General features: G+C 33.7%; 1 long non-coding RNA gene across 1 annotated transcript in view; it reads right to left on the reverse strand.

The window, feature by feature from the left end:
• LOC108759616 (uncharacterized) overlaps positions 1-10154 on the reverse strand; it is a 23068-nt gene extending 12914 nt beyond the window's left edge. The window contains exon 1 of the long non-coding RNA XR_001940029.1: positions 10080-10154. This is a non-coding gene — a long non-coding RNA (uncharacterized LOC108759616). The remainder of the gene's footprint in view (positions 1-10079) is intronic.
• Between the last annotated feature and the right edge of the window lie 1274 nt (positions 10155-11428).

Below are 11428 nucleotides of genomic sequence, written 5' to 3' on the forward strand. Positions count from 1 at the left end.
ATTATTAAATGAAATTTAGAATAGTCTTTAATTTTTTCAAGTAGTTCTTAACATATTGCATTTGCCTTACAATCTCCTTAAACTCGAGAGCGAAGTTGTTATTATCGTTCTTTTCGGAGAGGCGCGCGGTAACAATGATAACGTCATCGAAAATGCTTGTTTAACTTTACGACGGCGAAGGAGACTAATGTTTTAATGTATATCTTACATGTCATCTCGTGTGCTTTTACAACGGCGTGAAATTTATGTGCGTATAAAACGACGTGTGAGAGCACGATCTACCCGAAATGACAGTTCTGCACGTCATCGCCGCGTGTTACGACGTAGTATTTGATAGATGACCAGTGCATTAGCAACAAATTTTTCACGGAGTTTTCGACCTAATATACACACCTATCACAAATGTTACGAGACGACCAGGATGTTTATACCGTAACAGGGACGATAATCCGCCCCGTTTATTATCTCATCTGGTAAAGTTCCTTTTATTTCGTTTTGTGAGATCGTGTCACTGCAAATATCGTGCCGGATAAAAAAACAAAAGAATAAAAACAAGTCTTTACACAAATACGCAGCATTAAGAAGTAATGACGTCGTTACTTCCGGAGTAGCATCATAATCTCCGTCTCTATTTTCCAACTTTATATGTAATTGCATGTTTTATCGTTAAAATGAAACCACGATGACGCAGACTCTGTGCGTTGTAGGTGAATAGATAAAACGTTAAAATGCATAATTTTTATTTAACGTCCGCTACCTAATTAAACTAATTGACATTAACCATCAACTAGGTTTATTAGCTTCCTTTTTCAGTATTATTTCAGTTTGTCTATACACAGACACGCAGAAACAATAAAGATTTTTAATATAGATTAAAAAAATTATTGTTTTTCCTTATATTAATGAAATCAGTTCCCCTAATCTATATGTTGGACACATAGATCGGCACGTTCTTTCATCGTAACGTTCCGTTCGACGACATACGATGTTACATCAATATTCAACGAGGTGGCTTGCCTACTGTGCGACGAAACACGATCGGTGGTGGGAGGAAGAGAGAGGAAGAGAGAGAAGGGACGAGATCGGTGAAATTTCATCGGTCTGATTTCAACGAACGGTGAAATACATTCATGAAGTGACCTTGCGAAAATATTGTGCGAGTTAATATTCGCTTTGTAGCCTCGAACGCATTGCGATTTTGAATACGAACCGCCGCGCCGTCGCAAATGGGGCTAAACAATTACTGCTCTTTCCTCGCACGTTCGCAACGTTTACAATGGCTCGCAATTATCAACAACAGGTCTAGCGATACCGCGGGGGCTTCGATGATTACGCAGGACGGCCGGCAATAGAATCTCCATATGTCAACTTTGTGTTGTCGCAATCATTCTGAGATGAAAAGTTTAAATGAACGTGGATTCAATTACAATATCAAGTTACATGCGTTTGACACTGAATACTAATTAATATAATCTGTAAATTACAATTGCAGCAGCGTAATCCTATCTTAAAATCGCCTTGTTATGTGTCTCGAAGCTTCTTTTCGTTGAGGCTGTTAGAGTACTTCTGGTGAAATGTAGTATTAGAAGAATTCCAGGTCGCTGATTTCGAATCCTGATTTAAAATTTAAAAATTCAAAATGGTTGAACCAATATGACGGATGGAAATGTTATGGAAATGTTAAAAGTCTTCCGATTTCGGCGAAATGTGGTGTTAAAGGAGTTTTGGAGTCACGTATTCCAAATTCAAACTTAAAATTTGAAAATAAAAAATGGCTAAACCAATATGACGGACGCACACTAACTGCGTGATAATAACAGACAATTCGATGGAAATGTTCAATGGAACATTTTCTCACATAATGACTATGGAAATGGATAACTTGATAAGTGTAATTGCTTAATATAATATATTATAGGATCTCGTACATGTGATAACACAAACTATAGAAATCAAAGCCTTAAACGGTCTAGCTGGATCTTAATGCTTGTATGATTCTTATGTGAATTTATATACTACGTATATAGTCCCACAGAAACGCGTGTCGAAAAATAACTAGTTTAGTAGAGTTAGTGTTTCAAGACCGAAAATTTTTCGGCGCGCGTTTCTGTGGGACTATATGCGTAGTATATAAATTCACATAAGAATCATACAAGCATTAAGATCCAGCTAGACCGTTTAAGGCTTTGATTTCTATAGTTTGTAATTGCTTAGTTGTGGCACCGACGAGATATTATTAAAGACCGTTAACCCTGGGCAAATTTTCGGCGGTATAAAAAGGGCCCCAAGGGCCCAGAGGTAATTCAAGAATGCTGACATTACCGACAATTGATATAAATTTGCTATTATTAACATAAATATTTGGCTCATGCATTATTAAATTCATGATTTTTTATTACATAAATGTCCCATAAATAAATATACATACTTGTAAAGCTGTAATATCCTATATATTGCAAAAAAATCACAATTTTTTCTCTGCAATTATCATCTTTATTGATAATCAAACTTTGGTGATAACACTGAAATCTCAATTTTAAAGAAAAATCGAGTATTATTGAGTTATAAATGCATAAATACATCTACTAAACTAATAAATCATAAAATTAGTACAATATTATCAGTTTTTAACTCTTAATCACTTCAATATTCACAAGGACGCGAACTCCCGTAAGGATGTCGGTCTTTAATAGTATCTCGTCGGTGGTTGTGGTATAAAATAAAATTTAAAAAAATACAATGCCTCTGCAGTATCATTGAATAGATTTGAATATAAAAATAATATGTAGAGCAAACAAGCAAAAAATTAAAAACAAAAATTAATAAACATCGTCACATATAAATAGGAATACATCTTCTAATTCGGTGATAACGAACCATAAATTGCATCACAATCACGAATTAATGTAGGATAAGGTTGAAATTCTGGATAAAGATAAATTTTATAATAAACGATTATATAGTTTCTGAAATGTTATTTATTGTATAAAATGCCAGAACAATAAACTAAAAGAAATAGACATAGACACAGAAGGGTTACACCAAGCATATGCGGATATACTAAACAAATTTTATAAAAAAAGAGATTGATCTATATCCTGTACCAATGTAACGTTTGCCATCTTTTTATCTTTAACAGTTGATCAGTATAGTCGATCTCGTTAATCAATTATATCTAAGACTTATAAATTTTAATGAATACAAGTATTAGTGACATGAGTTGTTGCAAGTGTTTCTGCGGAGTATCAGAGGTGAGTTTTTGATTTACGCTATTCTCACAAAAAACAAAGTTACACGATTATAACTTAGATCCATTTTCCAAAATGGACAAAAGAAAGAATGCCATTCAGTTATGTAAATTGTAACTGAATGAGCAGCATGAAATGAGAATCCCTCGCCTCTCAATATAAACAGCAAGCAAATCATATGTCTACATACGAAATTTTGTCAATCATCGATTTCATTATCGACACCGCTGAAGATGACTAGAACCGGAGTCGAAACTTACAGTATATATTGTAATGTATAGAAATTTGACAACGTAATTAATTGTAAGAATAAATTGTATTGCGTTCAAAGTACCGCACTGGCTTCTTACACAGCCCTTTGTTTTACACAATCAATTTTATTTTATTATTAGTTTTATAAAAATAATAAACAAGAGACTATAATAAAAAAGGAAATAAGATGATTATAAAGGATCTTTAAGTAATAACATAATATATAACAGAGGGTTTTTCTCCATATCCGGAATGTTCAATATAGAAATAATGTCGGATAACATCAGAGTTTGAGATATTAGAATTTGAGTTATAAAGAGAAGGTAAATCTGATGTGCTATTATTGGAAAATTTGTTAGAGTTAATACAAGTATCCACAACAGAGCCTGTGTTTTCAAAGTCTTCAGTTGTATTGTCTTTAACACAAACATTAGAAGAAGAGGGAACAAGTGTAACATCTATATCGTCACATGCTGTATTTGTCTGACGAGATAGAGAGTCGATCGATTTAATTACATCTCGAGGAGAAACATTTTTCCTAAAACGATCAACCGAAACTTTATTTGTACGGAAAGCGTTATTAATGTTTAGATTTAAATCAATAGATATACTATCCCAAGCAAAATAAGCTGAAGATTTGAAAGTATGATGGACTTGATTAATGTCTGTAATATTTTCGTGATGAGTCTTTTAGCGCGAGATTGATTGATATTACAATATGCCAATATGGAATTAATAACTTTAAATTTCTTCAATAAGCAATAATAAACGATTTATTAAGACCGTATATGTGAATACACAAATAAGAGTTTGAAGCCTATAACGATTCAGTCAAAGCTGAATCTTACAAGGAGACTTTACGATGTGATACCAATCGATTTCAACGAAACTCGTTGTAGCGATAGATATTCACGTCGGGTGTTACTGGATAAAAGAATAATAGTCACTATTCAAACGTTTGCAAGAAAATCAAAGTTCCTCGCTCGCTCTCTGCCTCTTTCTCCACCACGTTGTCACTATGTAAAACTTCACATGATTTTTTCAATTTTCCTTGCCGATGAGAAAATGGAATTTGGTATTAAGCGATAGATTTCATTATACTCTAAATGAATTTATCGATTTCAGAGATTCCAGCTCTAGAGCAGAAACCCCCCTATACCATGGGCATCCTTCTTTACAGCATTTTATTGTTTCCATTTATAAATAAAACATATTTCACATTTATTCGTGTTGTGTACATAATTATCTGTTAAACAGATTTCCTGGACAGAGAATGCAAACGAAAAAATGCATTTCATATGTTTGATCAAACGATCAACTGAACTGGCTTATTAGGCGCTCGAAATTTTCAACTTTGATTTTCTCGCAAACGCTTGAGTAGTGACTATTATTATCCTTTTACCCAGTAACACTCGAAATAAATACCTATCGCTACAACGAGTTTCATTGAAATCGATTGGTATCACGTCGTGAAATCTCCTTGTTAGATACTTAAATAATTTCTATGTGAATTTATATAGGAGAAAGTCGCCTATATCGTACTCCCTAACGTTTAAACAAAATTGTAACAAAAATACTAAAGAGATCAGAATATTTCTGTACTTACATTAAACTTTCATTGGCAATAAAACAAAACGATATTTTTACAAAAATAAACATTAAATTATTGTTTAAATTAGATTTTTTAAAAAGTAGCTTTTGGTACGATTTGGAGACCGGATCGTTAAATTGTACCACCTCGTTCCTAAATCGTACCTCTAATATAGCGAAAGCTGACATTACTTATTGTCATTTTGACTTTAAAATAACATCAAAATGACGGTAAATAACGTCAGTTTGTTTACTGAGAAAATAAACAAAATTGAGCATACATATTTAAGTAGGTATAATAAAATTTTTTCTATATTATAGAAACAGAAATTAGACTCTGTATTTTTTAAACTCATTTAAGAAAACAAAAAAAGTAAAAAGCAATACTTAAATTGATTTAAGCTATCATTGCACTATATTTCAGAATATTAAAATCTCAGATATTTTGAAAAAATAAATTTTAGAAATGAAATCAATTACGGATTTTTCCGTTACAATAGAAAAGATTCAATAGAAAAACTCACTAGAAAGACTCAATAGAAAAATTTAATAGAAAGACTCAATAGTTAATAAGTAATCACTTTCTTGAACGCTTATTTAAACAGTTTTGATAAATGTCAGGATTGTCACTACAGGTTTCGTGCAACCACTTAGAGCACCTGACACACTGAATCCAGTCCACTGTAGGTCCTTTTTTATCATAATAGTAACCTCCACATATTGCTCGCGTCACTTGCGAAAATCGTACCGGTGCAATATAAAGACCAGCGAAAAGTACGATTTACCCAACTTCCTCTATTTTTACAAATTTGCCAATAGCAACATAACTTACAAACATTTTGCTAATTTTATGCTATACTCGAAAAGAATTTAAATATCAATTATAACCTTGAAGAACGCTATAATTTAATTACCCACCTTGTACTGATAACAGGTAACTTAGGTAAATTGTACCAAAACTTAGATCAGACACCGAACAAAATCAATTTTGAATGTCACTCGTAAACAGACGACTCGAAGACAAAACAAAAATGATAGTTGTTAACCCATATTACCAGCGTCACATCAGTGTCATTATCTTTAAAAAAAAAAGATTTCGGCTAGAAAATACAATGGAGATACGATTTAACCGTCGCGTCGGTACGACTTAGGGTACGTGTCCACTGAGCGCGTCACGCGTCGCGTCATGAAAGAGAGAAAGAGATAAGATTATATAAATACACAACCCCTCTCTTTCTCTCCTTCGACGACGCGACGCGTGACGCGCTCAGTGGATACGTACCCTTAGCCAACTCCACCCTACTAAATATGTAATTATTTGAATTACGCGCCGAATTGGTTTTTCGGGCTTATAGACGCAATTAAACTACTATAGTAATATCACAAATTAAATTAACAAGCAATTTAATAATTTGATGCTCAATCGGGCATCCTATTCGAAAGATGTTAACGTGCTGAAAAAATAAATAAAAATAATTGTTAATAAAAATGACTGTAAATAAATAAAAATATAAAGTGACTACATAATTTATTATATAAATTCACATAGAAATTATTTAAGCATCTAAGATCCAACTTCGACCGTTATAGGTTTTAAACTCTTATTTGTTGTGTATTCTTAAAATAATAAAAGACAAAAAAAGTAAAAACTAGAAAAAAGTAATCACCTTTACAGTATACGTATATATTATTGACGCTATTATAATCATTAAATTCATGGTCACCACTACTTTTTTGAAAATAAGTACGTACTAAGAAAGTACGTGCGTTCACACGGGATTCGACGCTGAAAAGGTGATGGTGGGGACATAATCGCGGAAAGGGAGCAAGAAAGGTGGTAAGGGATTTATTAAATAAGTATACATCAGAACCGCCAAGAGAGCTACTTTATATTTTGCAGTCGCACGGACCACACGGAAGATATGAAAGTTTTTAAAAGAATGGTGGCATTCCTCGATTTTTTTTGAAAGAAAATTAGATATTATCAAGGAGTTACCTATTAAAATTTCTAATATATTTGGCATGCTAGATGACCGCTCTCTCTGATATGTTGCGAAGGTTTCGACATGGAAAGGAATTTCTGCCTATGAACAGAAATGCAGGAAACCACGCGGTACAAAACTTATCATAGTACGGTGTTTATCTGTACAACGTTACAGTGTTGCAAACTGCAGGCTATGACGTTTGACGTGAACGAACGAGTTAGTACTGTTAGTAGTGCTGTACATCTCGGTCGTTCTTTTATAGGCTTACACGCATCTGACAGCCTTAAAGATATGAGGAAAATCAAGGCATCGAAGATGTATAATCGAAATAACATGCGCTTTTAAATATTATTACGAAGAGTAATTTTCCGCTCTAGGAATAAATGTACATGTATGATCGCTACCCTGAAGTGAACGGCAAGGTTCACGAAATGTTGGTATTAGCAATGGATCACGATACGGTATTAGAATTTTAAACAATATTTAAATCATAAGAGACATAGAATTTATTTTTAGAAAAAGGGACATAGAATTTATTATTATAAATAATATAAATTATAGATTGTTTAAAATCAATTTTATACTGTAAAAGAATTAATATAAGTAAATTTGATCTAATTAAATTTTAATAATGCCTAAATAGCATGTAAAATCGGAACATTTCCCAAAACATTTTAATCCTTTAAGTAGATATAGTTTAAGGATATATGCAAGTTGGTAGGTAGGATATTCATTACTAATTTTTTAAATTTTTATAAGGTGCTTTTATTTGTATTAATAATTATATTTTTATTTTAGTATATTATGTTATATTTAAATCTACTCTTATGAGATAGAGGAATGTAAAAATAATAAACTTTAAGACTTCAGGACATCTGGGCAATATGTTTTATTTTTCTTTTCCAAGAACCTTTCCAAGGTTTTAAAAAGGAAGAATAAGATTTAAAGAAAACTATACCCGTGATGTTGTGGTTTCGCCATCTGCCTATAATTAAAAGTTATGAAAACGTCTTAAAAACGTTCTGACTTTGGACATGCGTGCTGTCCAGACATTTTTTTTAAATTTTGGCCAAAGTTATCTCATTTTACGTTATCATTTTAATGATTATTTTTTATAACTTAAATTCAGATAGTTTTAGATTTTTTACCATATCGCGCGAATCTACACTTTTATTTCCCATGCATGAAACATTCTGAAAATTATTATGAACTTTGAAAACGTATGGTTGAATTATACATAGATATTCACTCTAACGTCAACTTGAATTACGTTTAAAAAATTTCTAATAACGATATATAATAATTATTTTTTATTTAACATTTTGATTCTGTGCTAATTTCGGTGTTAATTTCATTCTGCGATGTTGTATTTGTATAATTATGGCATAATTTTTTTGCTTTTTTCACTACGATATATATCTTTACGGTTAATTGTGAATATTCGAACGGCTTCCTCCCAGAGCTCGATTCCTATTTTTTCTGTGCGCTTTCTTCCATTACTGCAATTTTCCCAGGAATCTCGACATTATACAGAGGTGAGGAAAAATAGGAGGAGAGAAAAAGGTGTGAACGTACGAGAACGCTTGTCTGGCCCGAACAATGCCATGCACGCGTCGTTCGTTCGTGTGAAAATGCTCGTGAACACGCGGACGAAGGACCATGAGCGAATGAACGAGCGTGGAAAACGATCGGTCGGATGGTCGGGCACTATCTGCGTCCGTTCCTCCGTCGTTCCGTCAACGATCGTTTTTAATACACTCTCTCTCTCTCTCTCTCTCTCTCTCTCTCTCTCTCTCTCTCTCTCTCTCGCCATATGCACTCTCATCGCCATCACTGCGGTCGCCGTCGCTGTCGCCGTCGCCGCCATCGATGCGCCCATCTTCCACCGTTTCATTCCTAACGAAAATTGTCACGCCGCTTTGGAATTTATAGATACGTTTAATATACGTTCCTGTTCATTGTTATTCATTGCCCGACGTAAATAACAACTGTGGACTGAACCTGCCATATCCGGTTAAACAAAGCGAAAAGGGGAAAATACGCAAGTGCCGCTGCGTGCATAGAGATGATCCCGCGCGTTTCTCTCTCTCTCTCTCTCTCTCTCTCTCTCTCTCTCTCTCTCTCTCTCTATCTATCTAGGTATATCTCTTTCAGTTTCCCTCTTTCAACCTTACAACCTCAACTACCCGATATTCCGCGATCCCGCGTCTCCATTCTTCCCATCCGCCGTACGTTCGCCGGTGTCCAATCGTATTTCACCCGATGTCCGGTACTTCCGGCCGAATGAGCCCGTAGCCGCACCCGGTAGGCCGGCGGCGTAAGTTTTTGCGTGTACGTGACACATACGCGACTAGGACGACGGGTACGAAGACGGGAAAAAGTCAGGGTTGCTTTAATACCGCATGATAAGCGCGAAATGCCACTCTCGCAGGCACCGGGATGTTTGCTTTTGTAACTCCCAAGCGTTTCCGCTTCGTGCGACAGTAATTTTCTTGATTGAATCGAGAAGTATAACATTTTCACTACGATTTACAGCCTAACGTCAAGTGTTTTCAACCATGGCACGTTAAATAAAATATAAAAGAGCATTTTCTATAAAAAAGAAACAATCTTTTTTATTTGATGTTGAAGCTATAGGATAAATTAAAGCGTAGGGAATATGAAATATCGGTTTTTAATTAATATTACTCCGATATAAATGCATATGAAGAGACTTTAAATTTATGCAGAACTCTTGAGGAATATGTTAGCTTATACAATATCCAATGATACATGTCCTTAATTAATTGTCGAAAAATAAATAAAATATGATTTTTAACATGATCTTTTCATTTAAAATGCGTTTATTTTGCATTAACCCTTACAAGATACAATTTGATGCCTCATCCATACAAACATGGGTCACTAGATCCGTCCGTTTTTTTTTTACCTATTTAGAATGATTAAAAAAAATCTCTAAAAATTCACTAACATACTTTCAACTTTCTAGAATAAATATCGGAACTTCGAGAGGGCTCCTTTTGCCTATAAATTGATTGCCTACAACACCTTTTGCCTACATCTCATTTGCCTACAAATCGATTGCCTACATGTATTATTCCCTACAGCTCGATTGCCTACTTGCACTTTTGCGCACAAATAAAAATTTTAGAAACGGAGTTACTTTTGCCTACATGTATCATTGCCTACAAGTATTATTGCCTACAGATCGATTGCCTACATACACTTTTGCACACAAATAAAAATTTTAGAAACAGAGTTACTTTTGCCTACATGTATTATTGCCTACAGCTCTATTGCCTACATGCACTTTTACGCATAAATAAAATTTTTAGAAGCAGAGTTACTTTTGTCTACAGCTCGATTGCTTACAAACACTTTGGCGCACAAATATAAAATTAAAGTTAAGTAAGAAAATAATTTATATTTTTAGGAAATCTGTCATGTGAACAGTGGGGTGTCAGCGTAGACAGTGTCCGCTTGGAATATTTTTCCAAAAAAATCTAACCCTAACCAAACCATTTGTTGGTGTGAGGTAGCTCTCACTTTGCGTGGAAGATTGTGAGCTGTAGGCAATAATGTATGTAGGCAGTCGAGCTGTAGGCAATAATATATTAGGTAATAATAGAATGTAGGCAAAAGTAATTCCGTTTCTAAAATTTTTATTTGTGCGCAAAAGTGCATGTAGACATTCGAGTTGTAGGTAATAATACTTGTAGGCAATAATACATGTAGACAAAAGAAACTCCGTTTCTAAAATTTTTATTTGCGCGCAAAAGTGCATGTAGGCAATCGAGCTGTAGGCAATAACACATGTAGGCAATCGATTTGTAGGCAAAAGGTGCTGTAAGCAATCAATTTGTAGGCAAACGGGTTCCTCCCTGGAACTTCATTTTGGAAAATAATAAATTGTAGTATAATTTATAATTACCGAAAGACTCAACGAAACTTGCACAAACAGGAATCGCTCGGTCACTATAGTGACCCATACTTGTACGGTAAGGGTTAATTAATTATATTCCAATATGTTTTCATATATCAACTTTTAAACAAATACAAATACAATATCAAAAACATTATGATTATTTCTAAAAATTCTGTAGTTATTTATTTACATAAAATAAGTATTATATGCAGAATAGGGAATGAAAAATACACACAATATATATCTGTAAAATTTAATATTAGAATAATAACAATTGAATTATCAATGCTTTAATAAAAATTGTATACAGCGTTGAAAAATAAATTATTTTTTTCGATTTGTGTGCTACACTTTTATAACGCCTTAAACAGTCAAAAGTTCTTTTGATATCTTAGATAATCATTGAGACATTAACTTATGGTAGACGA

This window comes from Trachymyrmex cornetzi, unplaced genomic scaffold (genome assembly GCF_001594075.2).
Source record: "Trachymyrmex cornetzi isolate Tcor2-1 unplaced genomic scaffold, Tcor1.1 scaffold198, whole genome shotgun sequence".
Lineage (NCBI taxonomy): Eukaryota > Metazoa > Arthropoda > Insecta > Hymenoptera > Formicidae > Trachymyrmex > Trachymyrmex cornetzi.